Source organism: Procambarus clarkii, chromosome 37 (assembly GCF_040958095.1).
Source record: "Procambarus clarkii isolate CNS0578487 chromosome 37, FALCON_Pclarkii_2.0, whole genome shotgun sequence".
NCBI classification, from domain to species: domain Eukaryota; kingdom Metazoa; phylum Arthropoda; class Malacostraca; order Decapoda; family Cambaridae; genus Procambarus; species Procambarus clarkii.
In genome coordinates, this window is record NC_091186.1 from 28,308,366 (window position 1) to 28,327,604 (window position 19,239).

General features: G+C 43.4%; 1 long non-coding RNA gene across 2 annotated transcripts; it reads left to right on the forward strand.

Moving 5' to 3' along the window:
* The first annotated feature begins 1,741 nt into the window (after positions 1-1,741).
* Positions 1,742-10,952, forward strand: LOC138372085 (uncharacterized). 2 transcript variants are annotated; one of them, XR_011230706.1, is made up of 2 exons: positions 1,742-1,998; positions 8,352-10,952. It is a non-coding gene; the product is annotated as an uncharacterized lncRNA (long non-coding RNA). The 2 variants fall into 2 exon arrangements; XR_011230707.1 differs by lacking the exon at positions 1,742-1,998 and adding an exon at positions 3,642-6,271.
* The last annotated feature ends 8,287 nt before the right edge of the window (positions 10,953-19,239 follow it).

Genomic DNA, 19,239 nt, shown 5'->3' on the forward strand with positions numbered 1-19,239 from the left:
CTACAGATGAAGAACAACAACGTAAACATTTTTGACGTTGATTAGCTTGCTCAAACACCACTAATTTCCATAAAATAAATATAGACAAAACATTTCTGCTACAAAAATAAATGAGAGTAAGAATGCTTGTGGTCTCTTGAAGTGCAGGATAATTAAAATAAGTTTTATATTTTATAGATATAGTACTTGTTTACAGACTATATAAATCACCACGTTAATTTCAGTACAACCTAATTGTTCTTTCGGTTATTGAGATTCTGCATTTCTTGGTCCCGCTTCTCAACTCTCCAATAACTGGTATATTACAGTACTGAAATCAATGTATGTATTTTCATTTATATTTTCGGTTTACATTACGACCGTTAATTTATAACCTTGGCGGAAACTGGGTCAAAGGCTCTTGTTGTTCATGGCTCGTCGCTGAGTCGGAACTTAAGATAAATTGGAGGGCCACTCTATTCTTAGTCAATACTGTCAGAGTTCTATTTTACAGTAATAATTGCGTTATTTTATCTAGTATGCAAACAAGACAAAAATATAGTTATATATAGTTAGTGGTGTATGTTGATAGTGGTGTATGGTGTTAGTGATGTATGATGTTAGTGGTGTATGGTGTTAGTGGTGTATGGTGTTAGTGATGTATGGTGTTAGTGGTGTATGGTGATATTGGTGTATGGTGTTAGTGATGTATGATGTTAGTGGTGTATGGTGTTAGTGGTGTATTGTGTTAGTGGTGTATGGTGTTAGTGATGAATGGTGTTAGTGGTGTATGGTGTTAGTGATGAATGGTGTTAGTGGTGTATGGTGTTAGTGGTGTATGGTGTTAGTGATGTATGGTGTTAGTGATGTATGGTGTTAATGGTGTATGGTGTTAGTGGTGTATGGTGTTAATAGTGTATGCTGTTAATTGTGTATAGTGTTAGTAGTGTATAGTGTTAGTGGTGTATGGTGTTAGTGGTGTATGATGTTAGTGGTGTATGGTGTTAGTGATGTATGGTGTTAGTGGTGTATGGTGTTAGTTGTGTATGATGTTAGTGATGTATGGTGTTAGTAGTGTATGATGTTAGTGGTGTATGGTGTTAGTGATGTATGGTGTTAGTAGTGTATGATGTTAGTGGTGTATGGTGTTAGTGGTGTATGGTGTTAATGGTGTATGGTGTTAGTGGTGTATGGTGTTAATAGTGTATGCTGTTAATTGTGTATAGTGTTAGTGGTGTATGGTGTTAGTGGTGTATAGTGTTAGTGGTGTATGGTGTTAATGGTATGGTGAGTCACTAAACCATATCCTGAAACTGACTATTGATTGGAAACCCCAAAAACTGCCAGAATTAATTGAAAAAATTTGCAATGTTTCAACGCTCCAAATGTTAGATCTGAGGAGAGCATTACACGGAGAAGGAAATTATATAATATCATCCAATTTAGATAAGTACCTGGTTCCTAAGGAAGTTTGGGACCAAAAAACTAAAGCTGAAAAGAGAGATTACTTATGGTGCTTTATATCAAGAAAACCTTATAATGAAAATACTAAAATCTTATGTAATTTATTCTTAAGCTTAATAACATTATTTAAATGTGCTAAATTTCCATTTATATATATATATATATATATATATATATATATAAATATATATATATATATATATATATATATATATATATATATATATATATATTATTTTAATATATGGTCACTGCTTGATCGCAAGCGGGGATTTTTCTGGCGGGGGAGAAAGAAACAATTGCGCAGCGCGTCCCGCGGCGTTGCGCGGGCAGTTTGGGGTCATATAAATACGGGCGCACACTGGGGCTCTGCCTCACTCCGCCTGCCCTCGCCGCTGCCCTCGCAAAACCGCTCCCCGGCCGCCCGACTTCGCACGAGATGGACAACACGCCAGCTGCCTCGGTACCTGACCTCTCTCTCACGGACATCCTGGGGCCCTCGACACCCCAGACTGTTCCGGCAGGGCCCTCCTGCCCTACACTTCTAAACCCAAGGTGAGGTTTTCTGTTCAACCCTAGTCAGGTCTCCCCAGTGCGGCGTGTGCCAAGCGCCTTCCCCCTCGCGGTACGTGTGTGCCGCCTTAGTTAGTCCTTCGGGCTCTCTGCTGTTGCTCCCGGAGAGCTGGGGCGCCCTCCTTGGGCCTGTGCCGGGCGCCCCCGTGCCGTGCTGGTCGCGTGGCTGGCTTAGGGTCGGCGTGCCCTGGGCCGCGTCCCTAGTGGCCTGCGTTCGGTCTCCTCTCGTGTGGGGCCCCGTCCAGCCGTGCCCGTCCGTGTCCAAGGGGCCCCGCCGCGCGGCGTGCTAGGCGCGCGCCCTGCCCGGGGCCCCCCGTCGGCGGCCAGGCGTGCCCTTGCCGGCGTCGCCATGTGGCCTGGCGTGGTGGGCCCTACGCCCTTTGTGCTCTGCCTTGGGGGCCCTTCCCTCGCCGCCATCGACCACGTGTCTGGTCGTCTGGGCGTGCCTCGGCGTCCTTCCCGCCTTTCCTTCGGGGCTCCCTGTCGCCGGCCCGCCGGGTTCCCTGGGTGTCCCAGGGGGCCAGGTTTCGCCTTGTCCGAGGACATGTGTCGCCGTCGGCGACGGATTGTGGCCAGGTTCGGTCCTACGCCCGGGGCGCATGTTCTCGGCGGCGGCGGCACGTGGCCAGGCGTGGGCGGCCCTATGGCGGGCCCCGCCTTGGGGCCCATGTATGCCTTGCCGGGCCGTCACGTGCCTGGCCGGCAGGGCGTGCTTCTGCGTCCTTCCTGTTCTTTCCTCGGGTGTTCCCTGTTGCCGGTCTGCCGGCTTCCCTGGGATGTCCCCAGGGGTCCGGTCTCCCTGAGCGGACAAGCGTCGCCCCTGGCGACGACTCGTGGCCAGGTCCGGCCCTCCGCCCGGGCCTGCTATGGGGCACACGCCTGGTCGTGCTGCCACGTGGCACGGCGTTCCGTGGCGCGCACGGTTGGGCTGTGTCCCGCCCTCCCTGTTCCCTTTTGGGTGCTAATCCACGTGGCTTTGCGCCACGGCTTCCCATGTCGGGGCTCGGGCTGCCTTGCGCCCGTACGGCCGCCCCTGTGTGCGGCCCCCCCCCTCCCCCTTTTCGTCTAGGCCCTGAGCATGCCGTGTGGCAGCGCGTGGTTGGTAGGCCACGGGGTCCTTGGCGTGTGTGGTGTGCTCTTGTTAGGCACGTCGCCCTCGGACGTCTCGCCCGGCCGTGTTGCCCGGGGTGTTAGCCCCAGGCCCTCCGGTGTCCCGGAGTCCCCAAGTACGTCTTCCCCAGAGTGGCGCCGATCAAGATGTCCCCAGACGTCCGTCGGCCGGTATAATATAATATGTATTAATATAATACAATACTATAATGGTATAATAGTATAATATAACTGTATACTGTATAATATACAGTATGGTTGGTAGCGTGGTTGGTAGGCCACGGGGTCCTTGCCGTGTGTGGTGTGCTCTCTGCTAGGCACGTCGCCCTCTGACGTCCCGCCCGGCCGTGTTGCCCGGGGTGTTAGCCCCAGGCCCTTCGGTGTCCCGGAGTCCCCAGGTACGTCTTCCCCGAGTGGCGCCGATCAAGATGTCCCCAGACGTCCGTCGGCCGGTGTAAGTCCGGCATGTAGTCCCCAGACGTACGTCTGGCCGGTGTGTTATTTCATGCTTTCCGCCGTCCAGGCCCTCAGGCACGTGCCCTGCTTGCCTGGGGGGTAGCCAGGACCGTTCCCACATGTCCTCCGTCTGGCCGGTGTTGCCGGCAAGTTGGTTCCCAGGCGCTCCCGCCTGGCCGGTGTAGCCTGGTGTGTTTGTCTTAAGCGCCCTGCCCGTCCGGTGTAGCAGGGATTCCTCCTACGTCGTAAGTTCAGCGTTCGTCTGCCTGCCCGTTCGCCTGTGTCGTCTGTTGTTCTTCTTCGTCGGAGGGAGACGCCGGCGTTGGAGCAAGGACCCGAGATCAGCTCGACGACGATGGCAGGTTTACGTCTACGGGTACGCACCACAGGCCCTGGGTTCGGCGTTGACGCCGGCAATCCAGGATGACTTCGTTATGTTCGTTAAGTCCTCGGCGTCCAGTTCCAGGGGCCGTGCCCTGGACAGGGGGGTGGCCCCCATGTTGCCCGGGGCACGGTATCCTCCAGCAGATGGCGGCGTCGAAGCGTCGTCGGGAACGTCGTATATTTAATGATTCCCATTCTTTGCCTCCTTAAGACACTGTAAATTATGTCTTTCTCACACTTGGTGTGAGAAAAAATTTGGAAGGTTTCTTCTCTTGTACTAGCAGACTTCTCGCGACATGCCTTGCCCTTATTCATATTTATGTTCCACATTTCAGCACCGACATGCCTCTGCTTTCAGATCACCTCGGATTCACTTTGCCCCAGCCTAACTTTACTCAGGCATTCGTAGCCTTGTGCATGTCGTACGTTCACTCTTCGCGTCCGCTGTGTCACAGTTTGCTTGTTCACTTTTCCTTGTCTTACGTCATTAAGTAAAGTCGCCAGGATGTCCTATTTGCAGAGTTATAAGTAATTTATTAAGTAAAGTCAGACAGGACGTCCTATTTGCAGTATTTGCGGGCCCTTAATTTGCTTTACGTTCCCTGGCCCTGCATTTTGCCTAGTTTCCTCAGTTACAGTACTTTCGCTGGGCCCTTGCAGTTTATTCACGTCGCTTATTTGGTTATATTTATGTTATGCATCTCCTCCGTTCTCTTAATGTAACATGGCTATATTCCACGCCGATTGTATACCCTTATTTTGTACTTGCAGTTACCACGTGACATGCCTGCCCTTTTCATAATTATGTTCTACATTTCAGCGCTAACATGCCTCCTGTTCCAGGTTACCTCGCTCTCTTTCCCAACCAGCCTCCTTAATTTACCCCGACAGTTGATGCGTTGCTTGTCGCACGTTTATTTGTACATTGCTGTGTTCAGTATGCTTGCCTATGTTACCCTGCCTTCCTCATTAAGTAAAGTCAGCCAGGATGTGCTATTTGCAGAATTCCTAAGTAAATTATTAAGTGAAGTCAGCCAGGCAGCGCTCGTTGCAGAGTTACTAAGAAATTAAGTAAAGTCAGCCAGGATGTGTTTAGCAGAGTTCCTAGAATTATTAAGTAAAGTCAGACAGGATGTGTTTTGCAGAGTCCCTAGAATGATTAAGTAAAGTCAGACAGGCTGTGCTATTTGCAGTTTCGCGGGCCCTTATTTTTTAGCTTCACGTTTCCTGGCCCTGCAATTTGCCTAGAGTCATAGGTAGTTACAGTAGTTTATGCTTGGCTATTGCAGTTTATTCACGTCACTTCTATGGTTATTTATGTTATGCTTTCCTCCGTTGCTTAATGTAAAATTGGTTTTATTTATTCTAGGGCGATATGTTCCATTTAGCCTACCACAATTTAATACATCTTACTTATTTGCTAACATTTGTGCTGTGCTTCATTTATGGTTGTCATTAAGTGTGTTTCTATTTATTATAGGGCGAAATGTTCCATTCACCACTATTCATCCCTGTTACTCATTTGGTTACACTTGTGTCGTGCATCCTTTGTTTGTTATAAAAACATTTTGTTTGTTTACTATAGGGCGTTTTGTTACATTTAGCGTTACGTTATTTAGCTTACGTTAAATAAATAAAATAAATAAATTTACTCCGACAGTTGATGCGTTGCTCATGTCGCATGTTTATTTTTGCGTCGCTGTGTCCAGTATGCTTGCCCACTTTTACCCTGCCTTACGTCATTAAGTAAAGACAGCCAGGATGTGCTATTTGCAGAGTTACCAAGTAATTTATTAAGTAAAGTCAGACAGGCAGTGCTAGTTGCAGAGTTACTAAGTAAATTATTAAGTAAAGTCAGCCAGGATGTGCTATTTGCAGAGTTCCTAAGTATTATTAAGTAAAGTCAGACAGGATGTGCTATTTGCAGTATTCGCGGGCCCTTATTTTAGCTTCACGTCTCCTGGCCCTGCATTTTTGCCTAGTTTCATCGGTAGTTACAGTAGTTCATGCTTAGCTTTGCAGTTTAGTTTCCTCAGTGGTTACAGTATTTACGCTTGGCTCTTGCAGTTTATTCACGTTACTTATTTGGTTCTATTTATGTTATGCTTCACCCCCGTTCTCTTAATGTAAAAATGGTTATATATGCACGCCGATTGTATCCCCTTATTTTGTACCTGCAGACATCACGTGCCATGACTTGCCCCTATTCACGTGACCTGGACAGGGGGGTGGCCCCCACGTTGCCTGGGGCACGGTACACTCCAGCAGATGGCGGCGTCGAAGCGTCGTCGGGAACGTCGTATATGTAATGATATCCCGTTCTTTGCCTTCCTAAGACAATGTAAATTAGATTTTATACGCTTATATGGAAGGTTTCTTATTTTGTACTGGCAGACATCTCGCGACATGCCCTGCCCTTCCTCTTAATTACGTTCTACATTTCAGCACTAACATGCCTCCTGCTTTCAGATTACCACGGATTCCTTTTCCCAAACAGCCTACCTTAATTTACTCCGACAGTTGATGCTTTGCTCATGTCGCTTGTTTATTTTTGCGTTGCTGTGTTCAGTATGTTTGTTCATTTTCCTTGCCTTACGTCATTAAGTAATGTCAGCCAGGATGTGCTATTTGCAGAGTTACTAATTAAATTATTAAGTAAAGTCAGCCAGGATGTGCTATTTGTAGAGTTACTATGTAATTATTAAGTAGTCAGCCAGGATGTGCTGTTTGCAGAGTTCCTAAGTAAATTATTAAGTAAAGTCAGCCAGGATGTGCTATTTGCAGAGTTACTAAGTAAATTATTAAGTAAAGTCACCCAGGATGTGCTATTTGCAGAGTTCCTAAGTAAATTATTAAGTAAAGTCAGCCAGGATGTGCTATTTGCAGTGTTACTAAGTAAATTATTAAGTCAGCCAGGATGTGCTATTTGCAGAGTTACTAATTACTAATTACTAGTCTTTTGCTGGGCTACCTTTATGCTTCTCCCCTTCCTGTCTAGGTATGTTTAGGTATGGCTAGCGGTGCGCGAGCCGCGGCTTATCGGTTGCCCCCCCCCCCCTGGTTCCCTGTTTACTCGGTCTCGCCCGCTTACTTCCGCATTCTTCCACCCCATTGTACGTTATCGCCTCTCGCTTTTGGGCCTATGTCCTTTCTCAGACCGGGTTGTGTGCCGTCCAGCGCGCCTCGGCGACGTTATCTTTTCTTCGGCCCTCCGTCATTTCCGCCCCCCCCCCCCAGCCGTGCGGGCTCGCCTGTGGGAAACGTCCCCTTGGTTCCTCCTACGTCTGCGTGTCTGTTAAATCTGTTATTGTTGGACTCGCAATTTGATTTGTATTTATTACGGCAAATTTTTCTCCCGCAATTTACTCTTTGTTTAAGTTTCACGTTCAATTTGTTATTAAGGGACTATCAATTAGGATTTGTATTATTCTATTGCTTTGCCTCTCTGCCTTTAAGTTATTTTCAGCTAAGGTACGCTAGTTGCAGTGCATTCGGGTGGGGCCCCCCCCCCCCCCCACAATTTTTTTTTTTTTCCTCTGGTTATTTCGTCCTATTACACTCGTTTCCCTCATTATATATTCTGATTATTGTGCATTATATTTGACCACCCATTCTTCATCGTATCGACAGTACATTAAGGTACATTTGGATGCTACCGAGAAGTTTAGCATGGCCTCGTGCACGGTGTCATGCAAAAAACTGGCCATTCGGCCTACGTTTCGGCAAGCTCAAGCCAGTCAGTTAGCATGACGTCGGCCAGCTTGTGGTTGGCCAGCGCAGCCAGCATGCTGTTGGCCATACGGTCGCTAACGTTCTTTGGCCATCCGGCCTTCTGGGCTATTTTACTCTTCTTGTTCCTTCGCCATTGTTGTTTCCTACTACGTAATAGTATTCCATTTATTTTTACCTCATCTATCATTAGGTTAGGGGCCCTTACCTCCAACCGCTATTCCTTCCACTGCGCTCTGCCCGCTTGGCGCTCAATGCCGGCTTCTTCTGTTCCCTTTATTCGCAGCCACGACAAGCCGGAACCCCCCCCTTCCACACCCTACTGCGGCGAGGAAGAGAACGCGAGCCGGATATTCCTCTGATCACCATCAACGCACGCAGCGGTGCCGGGATGCAGCCGCCCAGGGCCTACGTTAATACTATTATCTTCTCTTTATTTGCTGGGCTATATGGCAGTATTAATATTATTCCGTACCGTCACTGTCATTCCAGTATTATTTTATTAAAATATAAATTGCTATTATGGTTTGGCGTTGCTTTCTTAATTTCTTCCATTCTGCGGCACTTGCCGTCATCGGTTATTTACGATATTACATTGTAGTCTTCATTGTACGATTATTTACGACATTGTATGCTTATTATTATCCTTATTACAGTTACTGAATGGCAGCTCCCTGCCGTCGATTTCACTTTGCTCCTGTTCTAAAGATGTTGCCGAAGTTCACGGCGTACTAGCTGCGGCTCGCAGACGCTCATTGACAACACAAGACTACTCTCAGCGGCCACTTAAGGCAGACTCCTTGGCTTCTATCCAGCCCAATCACCCGTCTGGAGGCAGAGATGGGATAGAGACCAAGGGTAATGTTCCCCGCTCACATTCTACATCCGCTTAGGACACAAGCATGTTATAGATTTGGCTTTAAGAATTGGTTCTTATTCCATTTTATTGTTTATGTATATGTTGCTTAGTTGTTATACCCGTTCTTGGTATATGTATTGTTTATATTCAAGATTTATAGTGTTTCGTCTTACCCTGTTATAGTTGCTTTGTGCTTCCTTGCTGTTCTCCTCTGGTTTTCTCCCACCTTTGCTCTTAGCAAAGGTACTTCCCCCTTCCGTTTGCTGGAAGATTCTTAGAATTGTTAGCCCCCCTTCATTGCTACAGTATAATTATTCGGATGCTCTTTATTCATCCAGGATTGTTAATTAGGGTTTCTATTAATTCCTGCTGCCGGGCTCCCTCCCCCGTTTTTTCGTCTCCGTATTGATTCAGCTAGGGTTTCCCTCTCGTCTGTGCTCTTGCCTGTCACGATAACACTGCACGCCGCTTCTGCCCACCCTTACTGCCTTATATCTTTCAGCTCGGGGGAGGTGAGCTACGCGACAAAAAATCGACGCACGCTCCGACTGGACCAGGTATCGCTTACATGGTCAGGAATCAACACTCTTCGGATCCTACAAGCACAGATCCTACAAGCGCGCCTGTCACCAGGCGAGATTTCTCCAGGATCCTACGCGCTGCCCTCTCGGCGCTAGGCTTGACTCAGATGACTACGCTCCGCACCCAGCTGTCTCGGGACGGGCTCGCCACATCAGAAATAATGGCAGACGGCAGGCGGAAGAGTAGTGCTCACATCCTACGTCAGGCGGGACGTTGTTGCTCTGCTACATAGAGTGCCTCACGCGGCCAGCTGGCACTCGCCCTTCGGGGGGGGGGTCCGGCCGCTGGCCTGCGGTGGGGGTGCAGCGCCGGTCCCCAAGTGTCCCGCTGTCCGCAGCTAATACTTTGCCCAGTCTAGGTGCTAGTAAGCCCTACTTGTAGTCACACCCCCTTCTCCTTATCCATTAGGTCTTTTACGGCCTCTTGGCCGGGTACATTACGTGTTATGTGGTCTCTCACTTATTAGTTATTCTTTGTGTCCTGCCTGTTATATCCTAGTGTTATATAATTACTACACATTTGCACTCGGCCTTAATTCTAGTACCAGTTAACCTTTAGGTTTCTGCAGAATTAGTTTCCATGTCACTATAGGCTAAGGTCTCATACTTACTACGGGTGTACCTTTTAAGTTAAATCTAGTCCTCGGACTTGGAATTGTTACTGTTAATTCTTACTTTATATATTTACTTTATATATTTTAATATAAACGTTATATAGTCCTTAAATTATATATTTTGAAACTTTATATATTTACATGTTCAATATTAAGTTTAATAATATCAACTTTGTTATAAGCCTATAATATAAACCGTGTTTAATATAAACTTTATATAATTACTTACTTTATATTTGAACTTTATACATTTACATGTTCTGCAGAATTTAATCTTCAATAAACTTTAACGCCCCATACTGCCAGTATCTTTCTCCCCCTGGTCAGAAAATGGTCACTGCTTGATCGCAAGCGGGGATTTTTCTGGCGGGGGAGAAAGAAACAATTGCGCAGCGCGTCCCGCGGCGTTGCGCGGGCAGTTTGGGGTCGTATAAATACGGGCGCACACTGGGGCTCTGCCTCACTCCGCCTGCCCTCGCCGCTGCCCTCGCAAAACCCCACCCTCCCCCCCTTTGCAAGCGGCTGCTTTTGTACCCCCGTCATGCTTTGCACAGTTGTCCCGATTGTCTCCCCACTGCATGTGGGAAGGGGGTGCAGCGCCGGTCCCCAAGTGTCCCGCTGTCCGCAGCTAATACTTTGCCCAGTCTAGGTGCTAGTAAGCCCTACTTGTAGTCACACCCCCTTCTCCTTATCCATTAGGTCTTTTACGGCCTCTTGGCCGGGTACATTACGTGTTATGTGGTCTCTCACTTATTAGTTATTCTTTGTGTCCTGCCTGTTATATCCTAGTGTTATATAATTACTACACATTTGCACTCGGCCTTAATTCTAGTACCAGTTAACCTTTAGGTTTCTGCAGAATTAGTTTCCATGTCACTATAGGCTAAGGTCTCATACTTACTACGGGTGTACCTTTTAAGTTAAATCTAGTCCTCGGACTTGGAATTGTTACTGTTAATTCTTACTTTATATATTTACTTTATATATTTTAATATAAACGTTATATAGTCCTTAAATTATATATTTTGAAACTTTATATATTTACATGTTCAATATTAAGTTTAATAATATCAACTTTGTTATAAGCCTATAATATAAACCGTGTTTAATATAAACTTTATATAATTACTTACTTTATATTTGAACTTTATACATTTACATGTTCTGCAGAATTTAATCTTCAATAAACTTTAACGCCCCATACTGCCAGTATCTTTCTCCCCCTGGTCAGAAAATATTATGTTTCCAAATTTCTGATGATACACAACATATTGTGGTTTATAATTAAGTTCTTATCAATAGTGATCCTGCATCAAAATTAACAATGTTCAAATTCGGTTTTGTATGTTAAAATTAACTACATTTTTATGTTAATTTCTTTCTGTAAATAATGATGATAAAGTGCAATAAAGGTATGATTGAGACAATGTTAAATCGTTAAATCCTAAATATATCTTGATTCTTATACTTGAAATATTAAATGAACATATAGTGTGTAGTGTAGTGTTTCAATTATTATTAACAGGGAAGGGTTGGGGGTAATGGTTCATATGTCCACATTCGAATGCCCCTCTTCCCAGGACTGGGGGTGCGGGAGTGTACAATAAACTATACCCACCTCCGGCAGCAGCTTGTCGAAGGCGGAAGTGGAGTCAAGGCCGTTTGTCATGAAAATTATAGTGTGATGGCTCTTATTTTTATTATGGGTACATAATAAGATTATGCCTTTATTCTTAATTTATATTACAATGCTGGTAAAATACACTTCTTGATGAGTATGGAGTACAAATGAACTCATTGTGTACCCTATACTTACAGGATGAGTATAGGGTACACAATAAACTACCACTCACATCATGGGTATGGGTTGCGCAAGAAACTATCGGAGAGCAGAGTATGGAAAGCAAAGTAAACAAAGATTCACACGATGAGAAAGGGTTCCACAATGTCCTATGAATCACAGGATGAGTATGAGGTGCATAATAAATTACCATTCATAGGATGAGTATGGGTTTCACAATAAACTAAAGGTAACAGGATGAGCATGGGTTGCACAAACTATTGGTAACAGGATGGGTATGGGTTGCACAATAAATTACTGTGCTAGGATGAGTGTGAGTAGGATATATATATATATATATAAACATATTGTGGTTTATAATTAAGTTCTTAATAGTGATCCTATCCTGCATCATAATTTACATTATATATATATATATATATATATATATATATATATATATATATATATATATAATTAGGAAGTAATGTTTATTTGGGTAAGTTGTCAGCTTATATGAACTAATAGCTAGTGTGGCTTGTATATGGGGTACATCCGGTGTCTTACCCTCGACGGTACCCTCCTTACCCTTATCCGCGGCGGTACCTTTATGGTCAGGAAGCCACGGTTTCTGACCAGGGGGAGAAAGATACTGGCAGTATGGGGCGTTAAAGTTTATTGAAGATTAAATTCTGCAGAACATGTAAATATATAAAGTTCACATAAAGCAAGTAATTATATAAAGTTTATATTAAACACGGTTTATATTATAGACTTAAAGTTGATATTATATAAAACTTAATATTGAACATGTAAATATACAAAGTTTCAAATATAATTTAAGGAATATATAACGTTTATATTAAAATATATAAAGTAAATATATAAAGTAAATATATAAAATAAGAATTAACAGTAACAATTCCAAGGACTAGATTTAACTTAAAAGGTACACCCGTAGTAAGTATGAGACCTTAGCCTATAGTGACATGGAAACTAATTCTGCAGAAACCTAAAGGTTAACTGGTACTAGAATTAAGGCCGAGTGCAAATGTGTAGTAATTATATAACACTAGGATATAACAGGCAGGACACAAAGAATAACTAATAAGTGAGAGACCACATAACACGTAATGTACCCGGCCAAGAGGCCGTAAAAGACCTAATGGATAAGGAGAAGGGGGTGTGACTACAAGTAGGGCTTACTAGCACCTAGACTGGGCAAAGTATTAGCTGCGGACAGCGGGACACTTGGGGACCGGCGCTGCACCCCCCTTCCCACATGCAGTGGGGAGACAATCGGGACAACTGTGCAAAGCATGACGGGGGTACAAAAGCAGCCGCTTGCAAAAGGGGGGGAGGGTGGGGTTTTGCGAGGGCAGCGGCGAGGGCAGGCGGAGTGAGGCGGAGCCCTGTTGTGCGCCCGTATTTATACGGCCCCAAACTGCCCGCGCAACGCCGCGGGACGCGCTGCGCAATTGTTTCTTTCTCCCCCGCCAGAAACATCCCCGCTTGTGTTGCAAGCAGTAACCATTTTCTGACCAGGGGGAGAAAGATACTGGCAGTATGGGGCGTTAAAGTTTATTGAAGATTAAATTCTGCAGAACATGTAAATATATAAAGTTCACATAAAGCAAGTAATTATATAAAGTTTATATTAAACACGGTTTATATTATAGACTTAAAGTTGATATTATATAAAACTTAATATTGAACATGTAAATATACAAAGTTTCAAATATAATTTAAGGAATATATAACGTTTATATTAAAATATATAAAGTAAATATATAAAATAAGAATTAACAGTAACAATTCCAAGGACTAGATTTAACTTAAAAGGTACACCCGTAGTAAGTATGAGACCTTAGCCTATAGTGACATGGAAACTAATTCTGCAGAAACCTAAAGGTTAACTGGTACTAGAATTAAGGCCGAGTGCAAATGTGTAGTAATTATATAACTCTAGGATATAACAGGCAGGACACAAAGAATAACTAATAAGTGAGAGACCACATAACACGTAATGTACCCGGCCAAGAGGCCGTAAAAGACCTAATGGATAAGGAGAAGGGGGTGTGACTACAAGTAGGGCTTACTAGCACCTAGACTGGGCAAAGTATTAGCTGCGGACAGCGGGACACTTGGGGACCGGCGCTGCACCCCCACCGCAGGCCAGCGGCCGGACCCCCAGCCACGGATATTTACAATGGGGCTCGGTCAGTCAATATGATTCCTTTGACATCACTAAACTGTAACTCTTATGTATTCTGTTCTCGTATTGACAATTTGAATGACATCAAGAATATTTTGAATATCTTCTGACATAGATGGTGCTGTAGTTGATTGTTGTTCATGACCTGTCCAGTGGGTCGAGACTGGTCTCATTAGCATCTCTCAGATTAGTGGGAAGAAATTCTTGCTGCAAGAATGTGTGTTCTCAGAGCTAACTAGGGTAACTAAAATACTTATTTCCTAAATAAATACTTTAATTGTAAATATTTGAAAATATATGGTATGTTTCAGAATTTCTGACGATATAAAACATATTGTGGTTTATAATTAAGTTCTTAATTGTGATCCTATCCTGCATCATAATTTACATAATATCTACTTCTGTTTTGTGTATTAAAATGATTACTTTTTATGTTAATTTCTTTCTGTAAATGATGATGATGATAAAGTTCAGTAAATGTAAGTAAGAACATAAGAATGAAGGTAACTGCAAAAGACTTATTGGCCCATACGAGGCAGCTCCTCGTATGGAGCTGCCTTTGAAAAGTAATTACCAAAGAAGGCACCAAGCCGGGAAGGCTGTGTAGCACAATCAAATAAGTCAACTGCTCCTGAAGAGGACGGTATTACTTACAGTTTACTGAGATTAGTCTCACAAGTACCAGGTAATCCACTTTTAGTGTTGTACAGAATGAGTTTAAGTGAAGGAGTATTACCTGATGATTGGACAGTGTCATTGTTCCCATCCCCAAAGCACACTCAGATAATTATAGACCCATATCTCTAACATAATTTTGTCTATTAGCACAGTTTTCGGCGTGAATGCATTTTGGTTCTACAAGGTAGCCAACTCCATCAAAATATTAAATATGTACCCAACTCAATTAACGATTAATCAACCAATTACTCCATGGGATAACTTGGATCTAGCAGTTGATTTTGTAAATGCACCCAAGAAAGATAATGTACACTCTACATTATTAAAACAGTTAACACTGTGAAGCATCACTGAAAGTACTCAGAGTATGGGTAACGATGTGTATCAGTGCTATACCGACGGTTCTGTAGAAGAAGGTGGACGATGTACCGGATGTGCATGTAATATATTTGAACAATCTTCTCTCGTACATACATGAATGAAGCGCTATGCTGAACTGTGTAATTACTATTTGAGTACTGGAACACTTGATGATATTGAACTTGTACCCTAGATTGACCATGTAACGTATCAATTATACAATGAATGTATGTGATGTAACTCTATAACCTGAGCTTGTGAAAGCACCTTAATCACCTTCAGTGATTAAGTGCTTAATTGCACACTAGTTTCTCTATCAGTTATCTCACCTTGTCAGAGTAAAAGAGACAAATATATGTGTATGTATGTGTGTATGTATGTATATATATGTATATGTACGCATACGTCTGTGTGTGTATATGCATGTGTATAGAGTATATGTGGAAGCTGGTCAGAATTCAATTTCACCTTTGTAAATGCACGTTAATGACACTATGTAAAAGACACATCGAACACTTTATGTAGGGCATACGTAAATCTGTGTATTTATGTATTTACGTATGTAGCTTAGCCTAGCATTTTAAAAACACTACAATCACCTTATGTGGTTGATTGTTCAATAAATCCCTGAACTATATGTTTAACAAATCTCTAACCCTATCAATGGAGTTAGTTTAGTTCTTATATTATGCACCCTATACTCATCTTGTGGGCGGTAGTGGAAAGGGTTAGAGTCCATGGCGGACTGAAGAAAATGTATATATGCTGGTTAGCATTGTTAATGTGTGGCCACGTCTGTGGTAGAAAATAATACAAAAAATCAAATAAAGGTATTATTGAAACTTTATAGGAAAACATTAAATCCTAAATATATCTTTAATATTATACTTGAAATATTGTATACTTTGCTCTCTCCATCGTACTTCTGCACCTGCTGGCAAGTGGTTCGGTGCAGTGTGCAGGTGATGTTAATTACTGGGTGAGCTGGCAGGTGGTGCTCACCTGCCAGCTCACCCAACGAAAATTTGGTTTTTAATACACTTACACATTTATTGGGTCTTTCCTTCACCTTCATTCAAGCACTATAGGGTATTACAGTAAGTGTTTTAATTATAATATTTATTAACGTTATTATTTTTAATTTTTATTATTATTAGTATTATTATTAACAGGAGAGGATCGAGTGTGTGTGTGGATGGGGGGGGGGGTATAATGGTACACATGTCCACATCCCAATGCCCGCCCTTCCAGGACTGGGGGTGCGGGGGTGTACAATAAACTATACCCACATCCGGCGGCAGCTTGTCGAAGGCGGAAGTGTAGCCTAGAGAATTTGTCATGATAATTAGTGATGACTCGATCTTATTTTGATTATGGGTCCGTAATCCAGTTAAGCTTTTATTCTTAATTTATATTACAATTCTGGTAAAATACACTTCTTGATGATGAGTATGGAGTACAAATGAACTCATTGTGTACCCAAGTTCAAGTATGTTTATTGAGATAAGCAATAAATACATCTCAAAGGGATAGAGTAGCTTAGGCTATTTCAACCCCCCTCTAATTTAAGTCCCTCAAGGGGCGCACAAATACTGTGACTACAAATAGACAAATAACATTACAAGAATCCAAACAAGAATTGTGTACCCTATACTCACAGGATGAATATAGGGTACACAATAAACTACCACTCACATCATGGGTATGGGTTGCACAAGAAACTTTCGCGCAGAGGATGAATATGGAGAGCAAAGTAAACAAAGATTCACACGATGAGAAAGGGTTGCGCAATGTCCTATGACTCACAGAATGAGTATTAGCTGCACAATAAACTACAGGTCACAGGATAAGTATGGGTTGCACAATAAATTACAGGTCACAGGATGGGTATGGGCTGCACAAACTACCGGTAACAGGATGAGTATGGGATGCACAATAAATTACGGGTCACAGGATGAGTATAGGTTGCACAAACTACTAGTAACAAGATGAGTATGGGATGCACAATAAATTACCGCACAGAGGATGAGTATAGGGTGCACAAACTGGTTGGGTAAATGGAAATGGTTGGGTACATTTCCTTTCACCTAATGCGACTATTCATGTGTCCGGACACCGGCGATTGTGTGGTATTGGCTATTTATTTAACCATAACTTTGCATTCATTTAATAATTATATTAAGATATGTTTTCCTTGAAATGTAGTTACATTATCGTCTACATGGCTTTATTCTGACATAAAGACCTATGGCGTTACTTTGCATATATGCAAAGTAATTATAAAATTGATTGGCTTGTGTGGAGGCCTTCACACTCCCTGAGCGAGCCATCAAGTAACTATAAAAAGGCATATATCTTAACTTTCAATTCAGTTATATTTATGCCAAAGTATTAACATGCAGCTTATATTTATGTCTTTATGATGACATAGAAAACTTCGTTTATTACAATATCTAGATTAAATTAACATTGATCTTCGGAAGGTCATAGTTCCATATCGGTAAGGAGAGCGTCGGCATGAAGCCTTGTTTAAAGTATGAATATTTTTCCTCTCTAATAAGGTATAATCTCTGTGATGGATTCACAAAAACTATTTTATATCTGCCTTTCTGATAACATATACAAATATAATCTTTATTTGTGAATATTTGTTAATTAAGCAATATATCAGAGGACGTGTAGGGTTCTGTGTTCAATGAACGAAAAGGACTGGATCACTGTGTACAGGAGGCTGATATGGCAGCAAACACTCTCCTGGCGACCATATTTCTTGGATAAGTCGCTCCACACAATTGTCGCTTGGACCGTCGACTTCCTATGGCGTCACCTCTCACATATTTACGTCTAATTTCGTTATGAAATTAGATTATTTCAGAGTAAAAATAGGTTTGATCATGTTCTATGTGTAGCACCAACATTATAGTAAGTAAATATGCCATATTTCTTCATTACTTACGTAATGCTAGGACGATTTGGGTAGTTTTGGCCTGATTTGGGGTAATTCTATGGACCGGCGACGACGATCGTGACGTGCTTGACTAGATAAAGTAAGTAATTATCAATAGAAGGCAACAAACCGGGAAGGCTATGTAGCACCATTAAATGTGCGGGATAATCAGAGGGCGTTAAATATCACCAAGGATACCAATGAGAACAAAAACGCATAAGGCGAACGATATCAAAAGTATCCGAGTCGCCAAGAATTCTATGGAGGGACAAGCGACCGCGGGGGATGGTCGGAAAACAAAGACACCTCGTCCTGGAAGTCAGGACATTAAACAAGGATATGTACGACCGTAAGAGGGACAATGCAATTTGGACAATAAGGAGCAGGGAGGCGCTCTATTAAGTGACCGTGAGTTAAACGGGTATGGCCAATACGTAACCTAGCCAAAGCCATTTCCCACCGCCAGTTACGGTGGCAGGAGGAAGGCCACTGGGACACACGACTCTTAAGAGTACGCAGTGTGTTACCAATAACAGAAGACCAACAACTGCCATCGGGCAAGGATGGAGGCATGAATAACTGGGTAAAAGTCGGAATAAGGAACACCTTTATGGGAGATGGGGCAAGTGCGGATAGCGTCCTTAGCGGCAGCATCTGCACGCTCATTTAAAGAGACACCAACATGGCTGGGAGCCCAGCAAAACGCAACCGACTTAAATTTACTGGAGATAAGAAACAGCCAATGTTGAATCTCGATGACCACAGGGTGGACTGGATTAAAGGACCCTAAAGCCATGAGGGCACTACGAGAGTAAACTACTACCACGAAGGAGGATTGCCCCCCGGGAAAGCAGGAGACGAAGAGCATAGAGTTCTGCTGTGAAGATGCTAGCCTCCGGAGGAAGGTGACACATATAAGTGTGGTCAGGAAAAACAACAGTAGCCCACACCGTCAGCAGACTTTGACCCGTCGGTGAAGATGGGAACGGAGTGGAAGTGAGAAGAAAAGTGCTCAAGGAAGAGGCGTTTCAGAACTGTAGGAGGGGTAAAAGCTTTAGTGATGAGGGTCAGAGAAGTACAAAATTTGGGAAGGGGGACCCTCCACGGGGGCAAGGATCGAGGGAACAATACGAGGAGAAACATTAGTAAGACGAACCGAAAGAGAATCTTGTAAGCGAGACAAACGGACAGAAAGAGGAAGGTGGTGAAGAGGAACAGGAACTACAGGAGGGGTAAAAGTCAAAGCACAATAGAGGCGAGAGTGAGGATGCTGGAAGGATCGCGCAAGATAGCGAAGACTGTAGCGATCACGGCGATCCTGGAGAGACAAAGTCAGTGTCAGCGTACAAGCCGAGGGTAGGAGTTGAACGAAAAGCACCAGAGCTGAGGCGCAACCCAGTATGGTACAAAGGAGCAGAAGGAGAAGCAGAAGTGTATGCAGGGCAATCATAATCGAGCTTAGACAGGACGAAAGAGGAATGCAAATAGAGGAGCGTGCACCTATCCGCTC